Source organism: Meriones unguiculatus, chromosome 3, assembly GCF_030254825.1.
Source record: "Meriones unguiculatus strain TT.TT164.6M chromosome 3, Bangor_MerUng_6.1, whole genome shotgun sequence".
Lineage (NCBI taxonomy): Eukaryota > Metazoa > Chordata > Mammalia > Rodentia > Muridae > Meriones > Meriones unguiculatus.
The window spans coordinates 1,637,063-1,652,217 of record NC_083351.1 but is presented as its reverse complement, the minus strand read 5'-3'; the positions used below and the strand labels follow the sequence as shown (position 1 = coordinate 1,652,217).

The 15,155-nt window shown below is 53.0% G+C and overlaps 1 protein-coding gene and 1 long non-coding RNA gene across 10 annotated transcripts in view; both read right to left on the bottom strand.

The window, feature by feature from the left end:
- The window catches only part of Prdm16 (PR/SET domain 16), a 310,338-nt gene that overhangs the window by 171,369 nt on the left and 123,814 nt on the right, over window positions 1–15,155 (bottom strand). The gene's annotated exons all lie outside the window — the stretch shown is intronic.
- Window positions 600–4,801, bottom strand: LOC132652927 (uncharacterized). The gene is made up of 2 exons (XR_009590408.1): window positions 4,166–4,801; window positions 600–874 (listed from the first exon to the last, which is right to left on the bottom strand). It is a non-coding gene; the product is annotated as an uncharacterized LOC132652927 (long non-coding RNA).

Here is a 15,155-nt window from a genome sequence, read left to right as displayed (position 1 = left end):
CGCCCCAAAGTCCTTTAAGCCCTGACTTCTCTAGGGACGCAGACCCGGCCATGCTGGCTGCCCACCCCCTGGTCTGTCTCGGCAGCTCTGTGCCTGACAGCCACCACAATCTTTTTACCCAATTTTCCAGCTGAATTGACTGAGGCCTGTGAAGGTCAAGAAGCTTGCCCAGGGTCACTGAGTAAAACAGCTCAGCCTGTGGCCTCAGGACAAAGATTCAGGACCCTGGCTCCTGCCCCCAATAGCCTACCTCTTTCATAAATAATAGGAATAACAGGGCTCCACTTTATGTAGGAGAACCTACTCCCCACGAGGCCACCAGGTTTGCGGCCAGGCATGTGCTCCAAGGCTCAGAGGCCAGAGGCAAGGTGGGGACGCAACGACAGGAGACGGGGCTTGACACACCAGTTGGCTCTTGCGAAGGCATTAATTTGTAACAGACGCGCGAGGAGCTGGAAAGAGAGCAGGACGTTCCACACACGTGACAGTGGCTGATTATTCATCGCTGACAGTTATTAGCCTGTTATTAAACGTATGAATTGCCTCTTTCATACCACACTGCCTATCCTTAAAGAGCTTTATGAACTAACATTAACCAATCCAATTAGCAAAAGACACTGTATTTGTGTAATTAGTAATTTGAGGCTTTGTCTTGGTCTTACAGAGCAAAGGCATTGGCTGTTGATTAGCGCGTAACATCGTACAATTAGCAGAAGTGGTCGGAGATTAGCTGGAATGTTCTTGTTCCCCGGGGTCCCCGTCGAGGGACCTGGTCTTGCTGAGAAGCGCCGGGGGGTTATGTTTGTGGCACTTAAGCGGATCCAATTGCTTCCTCCCTTGTATCCAGGCTCCTCTATGCCGTTGGCATGGCCTTCTGCGTCAAGAAGGGGAAATATTTGTTTTTGTTATAAATTTAGAGGCTGAGTACAGTAAGGAACCTTGTTATTAAATGCTCCAAGCCCAGTCCTGCAGAAAATCTCAAAATCCAACTTTGGGTATTGATTGCAAGATTTTTTTTCTAATCAGATGCCAAAAGGAACATTGTGGAGGGAAAGATGTCTCAGGCAGCCCTGGCCAAGCAGCGTCTCTGTTTACGTCTCTCAGTGAGACGCAGGCCGACCAGGATGGGCCAGACCTCAGATAAGAGCGCGGCCTGTCTGCTGCTTCAGGACCCTGTACAGCGACCGCAGAGCAGGGGACACAAAGCGTGTGCGGGCACCCCTGGCTGAACGATGCGCCCAGGTGACTCACCAGAAAGCCCCGCCATGCCGACCACATTTCCACGTTCCCCTTGGATGCCTCTAAATTTTATTAGCTTATAATCTGTACACCGAGCTCCACTGGGCTGAGCAGCTCTCTCAGCACATCCTGGCAGACCTGAATTCTGAGCAGGTCGGAAGCTGATCCGCTCACCGTGAGCCGCCCAAAGGCTGACCCTCAGGCACCCGAGCTTCCGGGAAAAGAAAGGAAGCTGGTGTTCCTGTGTCCTTAAAGCTGGCCATCCACCGGGCCTGATGGAGGTGGCTCTGGCCTTTCCTAGGCACACATTCAGACTGTCTGTCCTGAAGCAGCCTCGCAGGGGCCTACCTTACTCCGGGGCTCACACTGAGCCACCGGCACAGGTAACCTGGCCCCACGCAGCCAGATCTGCTCTGGGAGAGACTGGGATGCAGCCACCGGGGCTCTGTCCTCACTGTGCCCACACATCCGGCTGTCCTGGTGGCTCTGACTGCAGGAACTGTCCCCTCGCTCCCACACTTAGGAGGTGGAGTCTCTCAACAGGAGCCCAGAGGCTTGGGCCACAAGCAGATGCCACGGGCTCTGTCAGCACAGATAGGTCCTGATTTTAGGCCTTCAAAAGAGGGTGTGTGTGTGTGCGTGTGTCTCCACTCCACACCAAAACAAAGTCGTGAAGGCTTGTCCCTTATCGGTGCCACTTTTTCTTCCCTCTGAACACTTGTGCACACCAATATGCCAGTACCCACACGGTGTACACCTAAGCAACATGTCTTGGCAACTCTTTAAAAACACAGAGCTGGGCAGTGCCACCTTCAATGGACCTGTCCCCTGGAGGCAGCCAAGGACCGGTCAACACGGGCGCTCACAAACGGCAGAGCTAAGAGGAGACTGGGTGCAAACAGCTCAGAAACCTCTCCAAAATATTTGGGTTTGTCAAAATCCCAAACCGCCGTTTGCCAGGCACTTTTCCCGCTAGTGTTTGAGCCCGCGGGTATTTTAAAGGAAATGAAATCCGTGTGTTTCTGATTTATTTATACTTAACTCATCAAAATGCTGTTTTAAAGAGCTATTTTGTATCCAAAATGCCCTTTACGCTTTTTTTCCCCTTCCAAACTAAAAGCCATATTCTGCCAAGCGTGCATGACCTTAAACTCTTAACGTTCTCAAGGTTCTTTTGAAAATCAAGTTCCTGATGTCCAAGCAGACCTGAACTGGGACCAAAGGTGCCTCCTAGCCCCTGGCCCCGCCCCTACCCAAGCAGAGACACAGTGGTGCAAGGAGGAGCTTTAGTTGGCCTATGACTCCATTAAAGCCCTGTGGATGTGAATCCAGCAGGAGGCAGCAACTTCTCTGAGGACAAGACTGATAACCAGGACCTCAAGCCTCCCCAAGAGCTCCTGCCTAGGCCAGCTGGGGGCCGCCCAGACACCCCGAGAGAGGGCAGAGCAGGCCCTCTGTCATCCCTGCTTTCTGGGGAATTCTCTCTTTGGTCTGGTGGAACTCTAATCTTCTATCCCAACCATGGTCTGAATTGCTCAGTCTTACTGCCAGGACGCCTCACAAAGGTGAGCAGACACAGTTCTCCTGAAAGTCTGAGCTAATGCAGACCAGAAAAGTGTTTTCCTTCTCCAAGAAAAGAAAACAGGAAGCTACAGCGCCAGCCCAGAGCAGCGTGGGGAGGCGAGAGGGCAGGAGGCACACCTGCTGCAGCCGTGAGCCAGGCTACAGCCCGGAACAAACAGGGTACTCGCAACACTGTTGCCTGACTGTAACACAAGGACTCAAAGTTGTATTCTTTTGGGTGTGATATTTCTTTCTGGCCAATTTCATCCAATAGAGTTCAATTATGAATTTGATTGCTTTTTTTTTTTTTTTTTTTTGGTGCATGGTATAAAACCCTTTATCCATATAGCATTTAATTGTGTTCCCTAGAAGATTTGGTATTCATCATGGCCCTGCTGCCCCCAGCCCCAAAGATAAACCATCCGAGGTACAATAAATGTCTACTCTGATTATTGATGCTTTCAGGGAAATTGATTATCTATTTGAGGGGCGGAGCAGGCTGATATACTGCAGCCTCTTTACCTGACACAAGAGCGTCTCTGGAAGAGAAATCCCTCAATTGCCTCCATGGATTTTCTATTATATTTAATGCTCTTGAAAGTGACATCCGTTTGTCTTAATATTTGAGGATGGAGCTGGGAAACAGCTCTATGCTTTCCCCCGTGTGAGGCAGTTAAGGCTGGAGAGAACAGGAAGCCAGGAAGCCCTGTGGGGTTGGGGCATTTGTGCCAGGTCTGTGACTTGTCAAGAAAGTTGTTCGTAAGGTCACAACATACGTCCACCATCCAAAAAGCTGATTCAAACTGTATTTCCCCACAACTCCTGACAGGAGAAGCAGTTTGCTGAGGAACTTAATTTGACCTAAATTAAGAGGGTGGGGGAGTCCACACAATTTTACTCTAGAAATCTGGCCATACTTTTGTGTCTGTGTGTACAGACACATGCACAGGAAAGCACATACTTGTGTGTGTGCGTGTGTGAGCTAGGGTCTCTTACTGGTCTGAAACTCAATAGGTAGGCAAGACTGGTAGGCCTGTCTCCCCTCCCCAGCACTGAGAGAAGTGTGCCTTGCTTTTTTTTTCCCCATGGATCCCAGGGGACTTGAACTCAGGTCCTCATGCTTGCAAGGCAAACACTTTACTGACTGAGCCACTACCCCAACCCTTTGTCACACTGTGATAGCCAAAATGTCTCTCTTCCTCTTGTCATGTTGGAGACATCTGTGTCTGTGTGTGACCCTAGCACACCCATGTAGGGTGTGCCCGGCATGCCGAGCCCAGACAAAAGATGAACTTCGGCTCACAGCGCAGTCCTATTAGTCAGAAGATAAGAGGCGTAATAAACGCAGACAATGGTTGCTCACCTCAGAGATCGACAGTGACCCCGTGCTCCGCACTGCGGTTAGCTGGGCCCGGCTCAGAGTGGGGCTCAGCTGTGCTCATGTGATAGTTTCTTAATAGTAGAAAGAGGCTTTATTTTGGCTAAGGTAGAGGCAGGGCCAGTCTGGATCCTTGAGGCCCTCTGAAGACACGGTGGGGACAGGGCCGCTTCCCCTGGCTCTCACAGCCTGAGCAGTGCTCTCTGTAGGTGGGTCTCAGGCGTGGGTCCCATGGCAGACTCTACAGCCCTGCAGCTGAGAGTAAATAAGTGCAATCCCCGAATCAAAGCACCTCAGCTTTAGGGTCTGAAAATCGAATTGTTTTCACGGAGGCAGGAAGGCAGCGCTCTGAGTCAGCCACAACTCCAAGGGCAGGCTTTCTGATCCCCAGCCCAAGCAGCACGTGAAAACAGCCGGGCTCTGTGAAGAACCGAGGCCCCGCCCACTGCCAGAGGTCATGTTCTGGGCTCTGCCTGGGCCAAGCCGCCAGCAGTTCTGGACTGTAGCCAGGACAGTACACAGGCCCTGAACAGTAGCTAGTGAGCAAGGCCTGTGTGCCAGGCCCATCTCTGGGCAGGGCCCAGTGGGGTATAACACTTGACGCTTGCTGGAGACGACAGATTTCCTCAGGGAGCAAAGGTGGGGCAGTTAAGGACTGGTTGATACCTCCACTCCTCAGAAGCTCGGGTGGGTGTCGGGGGCAGGGGCTTCACTGGAGAAAAGAGTATTGAGATACTCAGGTCTGTTGAGAGGCTTGGCTCCTTCTTGCTCAGAATGCTGGAAAAAAATGTATATCCCACAGCCTGGACCTCCCAAGTCCCGGAGAGCATCTTGCCTATTGTTATTGGCTCTTCTACCTGGGGAGGCTAGCCGGGATCTGTTTGCTTTGTGGGGGAGGGGGCGAGTGGGAGGGAACCTGAGCTCAAGGTCAGGGCACCTGCCGAGGCCAGCCCTGCTGTGCACCTGCTGTGGCCGCTCCTTCCCCTCTACCCTTCCTACTCATGCTCATGCCTCCGTCCCCAGCCTGCCACTGGGGATCCGTGGGCATCCCAGGGTCTGGAGTGACAGAATGCTTATTCCTGAGGTTTTCTGCACCATGTCTGAAACCATGATGCTCTTTCTTGCAGAGATCACCCTACCACACAGGCACTGAGATGGTTTCAAGGTTCTGTGCTCTGGGCTAAGAGTATCTTCCCTGTGTGGGAACTACACACACACAAACATGCATAAACGCACACACACACACACATACACACGCACACATCTGTGCATGTGAGCTCATGCCAGTACTACATGGCTCATGCATGACACACATACATCTCAGTGTATGTGTGTTTGTGCATGTGTCCAGCACGCTAATGCTCTGGATAGCTCAAGGCCAGACAGGAAGGGAGCCAAGGAGAGAGGGACAAGTTCCAAATGCCTGTCCTGCCCCCACTGGCTTGGGAACAGGGCTGCATGTCTTTCTGTGATTGATGGCCCCGGCAGTAACTCTTTATTTTTACTGAAGAAAATATAGTACTTATAGACTGCGTCCGTTCAGGACAAAGAGTTCGCCAACAATACGGCAGTAGGCATTCTCTCTCTGCTTGCACAAAGACAGCACACCCAGGCTACTCTTTACAGCTTGTGTAAAAAGTCCCACATACATTATCTGGCTCGATTGTGTCTCTTACATTGTGAATCAGAGGCTCAGAGAGGCCAAGTAACTATTCTAAGACACACAGCAGGGAGCTGTGCCCTGTTACTGGATGGCCCAAGGACAGTCTCGGGCTTGCCTAGTGGACTGTCTGTTTCTTTAGAGAGTAGAGGGAGCGGCGGGTCCTTCTGAGGCCTTTGCCAAACACCAGAACATTCTCCAAGATCACTTTATGGGAGAGTTGCACATGGCAGGTCTTAACCAGACATCAGCAGTGGGTAGCTCTGATGCCAGGGCACAGGCTTTCCCAGGTCCATTGACAGCCTCTGCCTCAGGAATTCTCCTAGCCTGTGTGATGGCGAGTGCTCCCCAGACCAGGTGTGCTGGACGCAGGAATGCCTGTGCCTCTGGGTGGCCAGTGGCAGATGCGCCTTTGTTCTTGTGGTGTTGCTCTCCCTGGTGCTGGGACAGGCTCACCTCTCCTGACACCGTGACCAGGGCTCCACAGACACCATCTACTCTGTCCCAAAGATCCTCCAGTGAGGTGAGCAGACTGCACCCCTAGAGTGGTTTGGACACAAAGGAGCTGCCAGACCAGAGAATGGGGCAGGGAATGAGGGGCTCCTTCCCGCCAGGCCAAGGCAGACTGCTCTATTGGACATCTTCCCTGTGCTTGGCGCAGCAGGGAACCCCAAGCATTACAGGTGGGCGGCAGGACCCGGGAGTAGCGAGGCCTCATGCCCTGCATCCAGCCGCTTCCTCCTTTGTCTCGGTCCTACACGACCAGGTCTGAAGTGCAAGCTCTTTGGAGGTGAAAGGCCACAGGCATCTCCTGGGGTGAGCCCACACCAGTCTGACAGCCAGTCCTGGGCCACCTGGCTGGCTACAATACTGTGACAGCGATGTCTCCTGGCGTTGGGAGCTCTTTTTGGAACAGGCCTGTGAGGTGGGTGGGCTCGGGACCCACAGAGACATGCGGAAGGAGGTATCGCATGCAGATGGACAGACGGTGTGGGCCGAGCAGGGAGACCGGTGCTTTCATCAGGGCTGCTGTGGGCATGTAATGACTATCCTCTGTCTGGAGCCGCGGGCAAAGCTGTCTGCGTCCTGTGAGAGCCCGGGAGGCTGCGCTGGCCGAGGTTATGTGGTCAATGTGGAGGCTCATTACTACTTGAGTGCCAAACATCTGTGGCCCAACGACCGCCTCACTACTTCCCACGGGAGACTCCATCCGTTTCTGCCCTAGCTCTGTGAAGAAGGTCCCATGTCTAGAGGAGTCCTGGAAGCAGGCACAGCCCTCTCTTAGCATCCCAGACTGGGAGAGACACTGCTCAGCCTCCGGGGGAGTGAGGTCCTCCAGGTCACAAAAGGGGACTCCCAACTGCCTGCTGGATGTGTCCCTCTCCCGGGTCAGCCCTAAGACATTATCTACCCTGGATCTCCAGGGCGCAGAGCTGTGGCTGGGCTGGGGGGATTTTATCGTTCTGTTCCCAACTGATGCGGACCAGCCAAGGTAATCATTAACCTGCTTCTGCCAGCTCCTTTCTGAAGACGATTCCACCCTCCCAAAGGCTCACTGCCTGGCCCTGGCCCTCTCCTCCCACGCTGGACCCTTCCCCCGCCCGGCTCCGCTGCGCTCTGAGGGGAGAGAATGAGAAAGCAGGTCCTCCGGGAGCTGGCACGGCAGACAATGTGTGTCTTGTGTGAGTAATTTAGCACTGTGGCCAGTCAATCTGGTTTCTGGGCCCGCTGCCCTGACCCTCTTAGAGCTGCTGGCTCTCTCGGCACAGTGTGAAGCTTTTTCTTTCACTGCCCTGACACTCCGCAGATTGAGACGTCAGCCCGGTCCAACTACAGCAAATTAGCAATTTTTCTTTTGCTAATTGGAAATAAAAACGTTTGCCGAGGGAGCTGTTTGTCGGCATGCGGTTTTCGGTTTCTGTGCACAGGAAAGGCTGCGTAGAAAACGCATCCCAAGGCGCTGTGCACCCTGGGGCTTGGGGCCCCTTGCCACAGATGTGAGGGGCCTTCTGTCAGCGGTGCAGAGACAGTCCCTTCTCCAGCCCCAGGTGCTCAAGCAGCTGAGCATCCCCATGTGCCCAGGGCTGGTCCTCTGGAGGCCATCCCATGCTGTGAGGAACTATCCAGGGCCTGCAGGTGGCAAAGCTTTCTGGGGAAAGCTGCTGAGGAAGCTCTTCGCCAGATAAGGGGAAGCTGCAAACAGGACTGGTTCCTGAAGCAGCTCACACCTTCCCTGGCACAGAGCACATCTTCCAGCCTAGCATGCAGGATGCTCACTCTGCACCCTTCTGCCCAGTGTGCCCAGGGTGGGAGACATCCCGGTCTGCCTTCATCTTGGTTCCAAGGTACAGAGGCCTCAGCACCTGAGAAGGGGGCAGATGAACGTGGTCCTTCAAGAAGAATAAAGACAAACAGATGGAGGAGCCAAGACCATCTTCTAGAGGTCTCCTGGACCTGACCCAGAGAGCTGAGAAGTCTGTCAATAAACAGGTTCATCCTTGCCTGCCTGTGTATGAATATGTGTGCATGTGCATACACGTACGTACATGGCTGATTTGGCATCTACACACGTGTGTCACAGCTTGTCCTTATGCACAGACCCTGCCCCCTCTATGTCCAATGCTGATCAGGAATTCCAGGCTGCAAGCCAGCACACAAAGGGTTAATGAGCCTCCTCCCTCCCTCATGCTTTTCTGATAAAGCTTCTGACAGCCATGCCTAATAATTCTTTCTGTTGAACCTTTTCTTGATGTCTTCATGTGAATATGAAATCCAAACGAAGGCTTTGGGAGACCCCGACGAGAGAGGGAAAAGTGTGAAGCAGAAAGGAAGGAAGAGCGGCCTGCGGGCTCCCTGCTGAGAGCCACTGGCCCCCACAGTGCCCACACTGCAACTTCTGCGCCTTCTGAACAGGCCATGTAACCGAGTCTTCCTCACTTGGCCATGACAATAGCGGTTACAGGCAGGGAGAGGCGATGGCAGTGGGGCTGGCCTTCTCCCGCTGATGCTGGATGAGGAATGCCCTCCGCCTTGCACTTGGCTACCTTCCAAGACCCCAGCCCCGGTGACAGAGGAGAGAAGGCCAGTGAGATGGGAGGCTTCCCAGCCTCTTGTTTTGGTGTCAGGCAGTGGGCAGATAGGACGCAGGTAGCACCTGTGATGGTTGCAGGCAGCAGCCTGCAGAGAGCCCAGCAGCGGCAGTGGGAGCCAGCGAGAGCCTTCAGCAGAATGTCTTGCTCTGGAGTCACCAGCTTGGCTGCTTTGGGCTGGAGCACCCCTCACTTGCCCCATGAACCTGAGCTAAAGCAAACTGTTCAAGTGGCCAAGTTCAAAGGGGCTGGATTCCATTTCCTGGGGCTCCAAAGGGAAGAGTGAAAGGAACGGTTTTCTTCTCTGATTCTGACCTGGCCTGAGCCAGAGACTAAGTCCAGCACAGAGGGCTGTTCCCTTGCGGTCCTGTTTCCAATCCAGACCAAATGAGTCCGGATGGGATGGGGCACCAGCCGAACGTCACGGTGTTGCTTTTTGAACAAGAGTCTCTGAACAGGCCCTGCAATGCTCTCATCTCTGTGCTCACCACATCCTGAACTCCTCACTGATGAGCTGGCAGGGCAGCTCCAAAGGCCAGGCCATCCTGGGCCATTTCCAGCAGGAAGCAATCCTCGCCGATTAGTTCAGAACTGAGTAGCCCAGCTTCCTCGTGGAAGAGTGTTAGGGATATAATTATACCGGAGCTTTTGAAATCCCATGATTTGGGAATGAGCTTTGAAAATACAACACTGATCACGACTCCTGGGAAGGAAGACACTGGAGGGTAACATTACTGGCACAGGTGCAATTGTCTCTCCTCTGCCCTTGCAACATTCCAACAGGAACAGCAATGGACTCCAAGATTAATCACCGGAAGAAGCCTTGCCTGAGCCCAGTTGTGGTTGGCCACAGCCCTGGAAAGGCGTGGACAGGGCTGGGACACAGAGAAGGCGGTGAGGATCGAAGCATGATGGAAGGGTGAAGAGTCAGGGAATCGGCCCACCCCAGTTCTCAGTGCTGTTGGGCCACTGCTGAAGTCCCGCTTTCTGCAATACTGAACAGTTTAAATGTCTGGCTTCTTGTTTAGGTCTCCAACTTTCATTCTGCGAGGCTAACTGGGATCAAAGGTCAGGCCCCAGGGTGGCCCCTCCTCCAGGCTAAGAAGGGGTCACCTGCTGCAGGCCTGGGCTGTCTTCATGCCAGCAGGGACCACGTGGAACATCTCTGAGGCCTGTGGCTCCTGGCTCCTGACGGAGCACGGAGCACGGCTGAACCATCCTCCCCAGGCAGGCCGCTCCAGCCTTTGCAGCGCCTGCCTTCCGGGAGGTGGGAACTTCAGCAGGGCCAGAGCTACAAGGGGCTCAGTGGAGCTCCTCTCTGCAGCAGCCTCTGCAGCTCCACAGCCCCAAGGCATGGATGTCACCAGTGTGACAACAACGTGAGAACTGCTCAGCTCTTTTTGTTGGTGGGACACTATTTGGACGTGGTTCGTCCTACATCTCGAGGGCCTGGCAACTGCCACATCAGCACAAATTTCTCCCCCCAACATTTCACTGTGATATGTGGACACATTTTTCCCATGGAAAGAAAGTGTGGCCTTTGTAAGGAGGGCACGGCCGGCCCGAGTTACAGTAAAGATTAATCCCGAACAAGAGACAAGAGACAGAGACAAAGAGCATCATACACTCGGGCTTTCAATGGATGTTTTCATAAATGTATGAATAATTTAAATTATCATTGCTGAGTATTTATTCGAGTGTTTCAGGGAGAAAATGCCTCCTCTTTTTTCTCCCTCGATTCTTTTCATTTTTGTCTCATCTCTTTTATGTGCTGCTTGGGCTGTTTTCTTGCCATCTGAATCGGCCTGGAACAATGGGATGTAAGAGGCTGAGGGGCCGAGGAAGAATGCGGCCCTTGTTGCCGACGCCGCGCTGACATTGATTAATGAGGGTGCGGACACGGGCAGAATTTGTGAGAGCCGAGGGGGAATCAGGACCTGAGGGCATCGAAGGAGGAGGGCAGGGGCTGGCAGGGAGAAGGCCTCAGCCACCCCTCCACACCCAGTGGGAAAGGATGGGCTGGGAAGTGTGGCCTCAGAACCACCAGACCTGATGGATGGGTGACTCAACAGGTCTGTGGAAGACAGTGTGCCAGGGTGGGGGTCCTTGGGCCGGTGCCCACCTGCCTGTCAGGTGTCTGCTTAGCTGATAGAGGAAGGACAGAGCTGCCACCGTGCTGTAACACTGAGCCTTTCCCAAGCCCACCTTCTCCTGCCCTCTCCTGCTACAGGAGTCTGAGCCCAGAATGGCCCCATTCCCAAGAGCTCCTGCTTTTCTGAGGCCAGATGGAACTTGTCCTGTGAATGGAGCCTGTCAGACTTCCTGACATGATTCAAATGCTACCTTCTAACACATAAAAGTCGTAAGGGATGCTGGTAGACTGGCTGCGTGCGATGGGCAAGGCTCTAGCCGTGTTACCCTCTCTCTCCTATATCATCATATTCATTCATTCACCTTTTTCCCCAAGATGCTCATTTGGTTCTGACTCAAGCCTGTCCTCTAAGGTGACACCTCCACCACAAAAGGTGATAACAGCTCAGCAGAGGGTCTCCTGTGAAGACGCTCTAAGGATGGCCTTTGTCAGCTGGCTTCAGCATCCCTACACAGGCTGTAGCCATTGGAGGGAACTTTGGGGGGCTTTGGGGGCTTCCGGCCTGTGTCTCCCGGGGAAGCTCCACTCCACAGGGCTGGATGTTGGGCCTGGCCCCTGGCCAGAGGCATCGTCTCCTAGGAAGAGCCCACCACGTTGTGCCAAGCGAAGAAGGAGCATTGGAGCTGCCTCTTCCCACCCCCCTGAAGTTTCTACAGAGGAGGCTCTTGTCCACAGCCTGAGGTCAAGGCCCAGAGAAGCTGACAGGATGGTCCTTCTGGAAACAAACTCCCCAAATCCTCCATCCCTGCAACTAGCTGCTCAGCACCATGTAAGCCCAGCACTGTTTGCTGAGAAGGAGAGAAGGGTGGCCGGAAGCTGCCCACCTCGTTCTGGAAGTTTCTAGATTACATCTAGTAGGAAACCATTTTCTACTTGTTATGCTTTCCGTTTGTGGCAAACATTCTGCCGGGCCAGTCATGCGGCCTCCAGACACAGCAGGCTGTGATAAGGTAGGGGCTGCAGGCTCCAGGTCGGTCTCCCCAGGTGACTCCCTGGGACCTGGACACCTGGCTGGCGCTTTCCCCTGCTGCATCATTTGGTTCAGAGCACACTCTCTCACCTGCGTGCTTCCGAGTTAATGTCCCAGGCAGTGTGCCCTGATAAAGATCTGGAACTGCAGGATTAATGGGGGGTGGCCAGGCCTCCCAGAAGGGCTGCATTTGGCCTCCAGAGTCCTGGCCTCCAGCCTTGCTCGTGACCTTGTTTGTGGGCGACCTGGAACATTCACAGTGTCCTGGAAATCTCACTTCCTCCATGGACAGCACAGGCCTCCTTGGAAGGGTGCACCCTGGCACAGTGTTTAGTGCATCTAACACAGATACCTAGTCCTGAGGTGTGTGTGTGTGGGGAGGGGTGCTTACAGGACCTGTGCTCGGAGGGAAGCCCTGAGGCTCTCAGGTGAAACCAAGCAGGCTTCCTCAAGGACCCAAATGAAACCCAGCATACCACCTTGTCACCAGTGGTGAGAGGCAAATCACAGTCTTTGCAGTCCTGCAGACCTGCCACCCTGCCCCGCCCTGTGTATAACATCGTGTCCCTAACAAGACAGTTGGGATTTGTGTCAGCAAATTAGGCGAAGCACCTGCCTAGGACTGGATGGGTTCAAGATGTTGAGTTCACGCAGACCTGGGGAGGGAGCCTACTGTTTCTCTCCCTCCTAGCTCTGAATAGGGTGTTTGCTGCTGCTGCTGCTGGTGGCTCCCTCCTGCAAATGGAGCTGCCATCATGCAGGATGTGATCCAAGGCCACATCTGCAAGTGCAGCCCTCCAGGAAAACAAGTGTGAGTGAGTTTGGGACAGGCCTTTCTTTCTTGAAGTGAGAACCCTCCCTACTTTCAGGGAGGGTCTTAAGTCACCTATGCATGAGTTCACTAGCAGGCTGTCTCTGTATGTGGGGAACACAGACTGAGCTAGGCAGCAGGGGAAGGCTCAGGGACTCCATCCAGCAAAAGGAGGGTCTGATGAAGAACACATCTCAAACATAGTCCCTGGAGGCCACCTTTGAGGGAGGGGACAAGAAGGCGGGACCAAGAAGAAGGAAGAGGGCATCTCTGTGTGAAGGTTGCCATGGGAAACTGACAGGAACCGGAAGGACCCCATCTCATCCATTTCAATGTGCTGGAGCCCCTACAAATAGGACAGCGGCCGGGGCTTAAGACAGGCCAGGAATGTCCATCCTCTTCAGAAGCGGGAGAGGCTGGCTCCAGCTGAGACCTCAGTGACAGAGCAGGGCAGGTGCTGTTAAAGGAGAGGACAGCTTTGGGTGTCTCTGCATGTACTTGGTGGGAGACAATGGAGATCCTTGGGGTGCCCCTCCTCCAACAAGCTGGGCGGGGGTGTCAGGATCACCTGAAAAGGCAGCCAAGGGTGACCCAAGCCCTGATCCCCTGTGGGACCACGAGGAGCTTAACTAGCCCCGGGCTGCATGAAAGAGGAAGGGAGGCAGGAGAACAAAGCTCCGCCAATTTGCTCTTTGGGGCATTGTGCAAACTGGCCCCTTTCCCAGCGTATCACTCTCCCATTGAACGAGGTCAAGCGCTGCGCAGTTCTTCCGCAGCCTGATGGGTTTTCAGGAGCTGGTGAATGGCGTGCAAATTAGCCGAGTCCTCAGGAGCCTCGTTACTGTCACTCCCAAACTGAAGCTCCAAAGGCAACGTGAGGATTAATCAATCCAGAGAGCTCGCCCATTATCAAAGCAAGGTAGGAAGCTATTTATTGTCTCTTCTTTCATGTTGCCTCCATCTTGCCTGCCATTGCAGACCCGGAGGCGTCTCCAGCAGAAGACTCCTACCCACGCCTACCCTGCCCACACACTCTCAAGGCCACAGAAGCCATGGGGCCGGTGCAATTCTCTACTCTCTGAGAATCAGTGCTGGCTTGGCTGGGGAAGGGCAAATGGCAGGGCAGATGGCTCCACATAGTCAGCTAGGCCAAGACTGAGACCAGGGCCTCTGAGACAGAGTCCCAAGCCCCAAGGGAGACACCTCTAGGCTTCAGCTAAAATCCCAGCTCAACTGATGAGGCTCCTTGTAGCTAAACTGGCTTTCTCAGGAACCCGATTAGCACCTGCATCACACCAGGCTGAGCCCACAGCTTCTCAAGCCCCGACCCCACCCCACTAGATGCTCACTGATGCTTTCTTCGTTTTACGTTTTAGGTGGAAGACACACCGACGAGTCAGATCAGCTGTCAGCCCACACAAGCGGGATCAGCCCTGAGCCCACACAAGTGACCAGTGAGCTACCAACACAGTGTCTAGTGAATGATATGACATACACATCTAAAGAGGAACCGGGGAAACATGCGTGAAGGAGTGTCTGATAATATCTCCAATAAACGTATGAAAAAGACCCACTGACTATATAAGTCTAAATCTAATGAATTCATAGCTAGTCAGTGAATTAGCAAATATATCTGCTAAATAAAAATGAGCAAGTGGATACATATTTAAAGAATGACAATAATTTGTGTTATTAACAAACACAGAGAGTCAATAAACAAATATCTATGTAAGTGTATAGAAAAACTCATAATTAAATATTAAATGAATAAACAACTAACGAATATATAAAGATGAATGAAAAATAATGAATGCATGAATAAATAAATATATAATGAATGGTGAATGATCCCACAGGTTATATGAATTAATTTATAACAACATGTCTAATGAAATAATAGATAAATTAATTGGCAATGGATGAATAAGGAAATAAATACTAGAAACCAAGTAAGTATGAAGATCTTGTGAATGAGGAGAACCAAGTGCCCACCTAGAGGTCAGGGTTGGGCTCTTTCCAGCCTTCTGAGCCCAGGGCACACCGCCACAGCCAGCCTTCCAGAACCCGCCTGCACTTCCAGGCTTGCTTCAGATACAGGTCAGCATAGGACACCGGCATAGAAGCCAGTCACAACTGAAAGTAAAGCATTCTCTCCTTTAGATACCCACTCACTTCAGGCCCGCCTGCCAAAGTTGCAGCCTCTGGTTGGGAGACTACATTATGAGCCTGCTGTGGTCCCTTCTGTGAACCTTCCTGGGCCTCAGTTTCCCCGCTGCCACACTGAAATAACTCC